Source organism: Triticum dicoccoides, chromosome 7A, assembly GCF_002162155.2.
Source record: "Triticum dicoccoides isolate Atlit2015 ecotype Zavitan chromosome 7A, WEW_v2.0, whole genome shotgun sequence".
Classification (NCBI taxonomy): Eukaryota; Viridiplantae; Streptophyta; class Magnoliopsida; order Poales; family Poaceae; genus Triticum; species Triticum dicoccoides.
Genome location: NC_041392.1, coordinates 148,350,969 through 148,355,059, shown reverse-complemented (window position 1 = coordinate 148,355,059; position 4,091 = coordinate 148,350,969).

The following is a 4,091-nucleotide window of genomic DNA, read 5'->3' as shown; positions in this document are numbered from 1 at the left end:
TATGCCCTAGAGGCAATAATAAAGTTATTATTTATTTCCTTATATCATGATAAATGTTTATTATTCATGCTAGAATTGTATTAACCGGAAACATAATACATGTGTGAATACATAGACAAACTTAGTGTCACTAGTATGCCTCTACTTGACTAGCTCGTTAATCAAAGATGGTTATGTTTCCTAACCATAAACAAAGTGTTGTTATTTGATTAACGAGGTCACATCATTAGTTGAATGATCTGATTGACATGACCCATTCCATTAGCTTAGCACCCGATCGTTTAGTATGTTGCTATTGCTTTCTTCATGACTTATACATGTTCCTATAACTATGAGATTATGCAACTCCCGTTTACCGGAGGAACACTTTGGGTACTACCAAACGTCACAACGTAACTGGGTGATTATAAAGGAGTACTACAGGTGTCTCCAAAGGTACATGTTGGGTTGGCGTATTTCGAGATTAGGATTTGTCACTCCGATTGTCGGAGAGGTATCTCTAGGCCCTCTCGGTAATACACATCACTTAAGCCTTGCAAGCATTGCAACTAATGAGTTAGTTGCGGAATGATGTATTACAGAACGAGTAAAGAGACTTGCCGGTAACGAGATTGAACTAGGTATTGGATACCGACGATCGAATCTCGGGCAAGTAACATACCGATGACAAAGGGAACAACGTATGTTGTTATGCGGTCTGACCGATAAAGATCTTCGTAGAATATGTAGGAGCCAATATGGGCATCCAGGTCCCGCTATTGGTTATTGACCGGAGACGTGTCTCGGTCATGTCTACATTGTTCTCGAACCCGTAGGGTCCGCACGCTTAAGGTTACGATGACAGTTATATTATGAGTTTATGCATTTTGATGTACCGAAGTTAGTTCGGAGTCCCGGATGTGATCACGGACATGACGAGGAGTCTCGAAATGGTCGAGACATAAAGATTGATATATTGGAAGCATATGTTTGCATATCGGAAGTGTTCCGGGTGAAATCGGGATTTTACCGGAGTACCGGAAGGTTACCGGAACCCCCCGGGAACCATATGGGCCTTAGTGGGCTTTAGTGGAAAGGAGAAAGGAGCAGCCCAAGGTGGGCTGCGCGCGTCCCCCCTCCCCTAGTCCTATTAGGACAGGTGGCCGGCCCCCTCTCTCTCTTTCCCTCCCCGAGGAATCCTATTCCAACTAGGATTGGGGGGGGGGGGGAATCCTACTCCCGGAGGGAGTAGGACTCTCCTGGCGCGCCCCTTGTGGCCGGCCAGCCTCCCCCCTTTAGTCCTTTATATACTGAGGTAGAGGCACCCTAGAACACACAAGTTGATCCACGTGATCTATTCCTTAGCCGTGTGCGGTGCCCCCAGCCACCATATTCCTCGATAATACTGTAGCGGAGTTTAGGCGAAGCCCTGCTGCGGTAGTGCATCAAGATCGTCACCACACCGTCGTGCTGACGGAACTCTTCCCCGACACTTTGCTGGATCGGAGTCCGGGGATCGTCATCGAGCTGAACGTGTGCTCGAACTCGGAGGTGCCGTAGTTTCGGTGCTTGATCGGTTGGATCGTGAAGACGTACGACTACTTCCTCTACATCGTGTCAACGCTTCCGCAGTCGGTCTGCGTGGGTACGTAGACAACACTCTTCCTTCTCGTTGCTATGCATCACATGATCTTGCGTGTGCGTAGGAATTTTTTTGAAATTACTACGAAACCCAACATAAAGTATATAGTATATACCCGTGATCACCTCCCGAGTGGTCACGGCCCGATAATATAGCATGGCAGACGGACAAGAATGTATGGTCACTGATGATAAACTAGCATCCTATACTAAGCATTAGGATTGCAGGTAAAGGTAACAACAGTAGTAGCAAGGACAGGCTATGCATCAGAATAGGATTAACGGAAAGCAGTAACATGCTACACTACTCTAATGCAAGCAGTATAGAGGAGAGTAGGCGATATATGGTGATCAAGGGGGGGGGGGACTTGCCTGGTTGCTCTGGCAAGAGAGGGGTCGTCAACACCGTAGTCGTACTGGGTAGCAGCGGCGTCGGTCTCGGTGTCTAGCGAGAGAAGAGGGGGAAGAAACAATAAATATATCGCAAACAAATGCATGACGATGCATGACATGACAAAGTGTGATGCTAGGTGTGCCCTAACGCGGTACGAGGTGGTACCGGTGAAGGGGAGAACATCCGGGAAATTATCCCCGGTGTTTCGCGTTTTCGGACAGATGAACCGGAGGGGGAAAGTTGCGTGATTGCTATGCTAGGGATGCGTGGCGGACGAACGTGCTGCGTATTTGGATTCGTCTCGTCGTTCTGAGCAACTTTCATATACAAGGTATTTTCAACCGAGTTAAGGATTAGTTTATACTGGTTTTTAAAGTTTAATTTATTTTCCAGAATTAACATATTATTCTAATTCGGGTTGACTAAGTCAATTTGACTAGTCAAAAGGGATGTGTGGCCCACATGTCATAGACTATTCACCTACACAAATAAATAAATCTAACTTATTTAAAGTGGGGCCTACATGTCATCTACTACTAGACTAACTTAGCACTAAACTAGTACTACTACTAACTAAGCCTAGCAACTAATTAAGTAGGGCCGGCCTGGGCACAGCCGTGCACATACAGTCACGCTGTCACGCACACAACACACTCACACACAATGCTAGAGGTTAAATCAGTTTTCTGTTAACAGAAGATAGCATTTTGTGATTTTTGTAGGAATTAATTCACGCATTATTTGAAGCAGGTCCAATGGAACAAAATGAAGCTTGTTACATCTACTTTTCGTTCATATAATTTTTACCCATGTTAGGATTTATCTTATCGCTGTTCATGGGCTGTTTAAAGGGCTAGACATTGTAGAAATACAAAAGCTAGCTAGCGCTACAGTAACTGAATGTTACTATAGCAGCAGCAGCACAGGCAGAGTAGCAGCGGCAATGGGGCAGCAGCGGCTGCGGGCGGCGAGGGAGGCCAGCCGTGGCTGCGTCAGGCAAAGGCGGGCGACGGCCGCGGCAACAGCGGCAGCCAGCGCCAGTTACAAACGGCGGCGGCAGGCGAGAAGCAGCAGCAGAGCATGCAGAGCAGCCGCGGTGAGCGCAGCAGCACAGCGGCAGGAGCAGCTCGCAGGGGCGCGCGTGTGCGGCAGCGGGTGGACGGGCGTTGCGAGGTGAGTGCGGTGGCGTGCGTGGTTCGAGCAAAAGTGACCGGAGTTGGCCACAACGACGACGTCGGGCGGCGGCGGTTGCGAGCTTGCGACGGGGACGGTGCTGCAGTGCGCGCGTGAGTAAACGAGGAGGCTAGGCGAGGCCTAAGCGATGCGGTGAAGCAGATGGGTCACAGCACGGGGCCGTTTGGTCGCCAGAGCGAGGCCGGCGACGAGCTACGCGGCGGCGAGCTCGGGCAAGTTGGGGGCGGCGCGTACAGCTAGCGAACGGCGACGAGAGAGAGAGGGGAGGAAGAGGGGGCTCACCGAGCGGCACACACGGTGGCCCTTGGGGGATTAGTAGCAGTAGAAGGTGCCGCCGGAGTCGATGAAGAACGGGGCAGTCGGAGATGGGGACGAAGGGGATCCGGTGCTTTGGTGCCTCCCAGCTCGAGTTGAGGCCACCAGTTGAAGGAGTCGATCCCGGCGGAGCTCATCGACAGGGTCAGCGGGCACGGGGCCGCCGTTGGCCGCGACAACGACGGAGGACGGCGGCGATGCGGAGGAAGAAGATGGCATAGTGTGCGATGCTGCGGTGGCTCCTGGCTCGGTCCAGTGGGCGAAGACGATGTAACCAGGCACGGTGGGGTTCGTGGACGGACTAGCTAGGCTCGGGGGCGACGGGGAGCGCGAGGACCATAGAGGCCATGACGGCAGAAGCTCAGCCTTGCATCAGGAGGAAGAAGGGGGCGCGAGGAAAAGAGGAAAGTGAGCTAGGGTTTGCCCAAGGCGTCGGGATGGAGTTCTTATCCGACCTAGGGCTACAGTGGTGTCGCGGTGGCAGCATCCGCGCGGCGCACAGCGACGGACGGCGATGGCATGCTCAGGCTCCGAGCGGTGACGAGTAGGGGAAGAAAGGCCGAGGTAG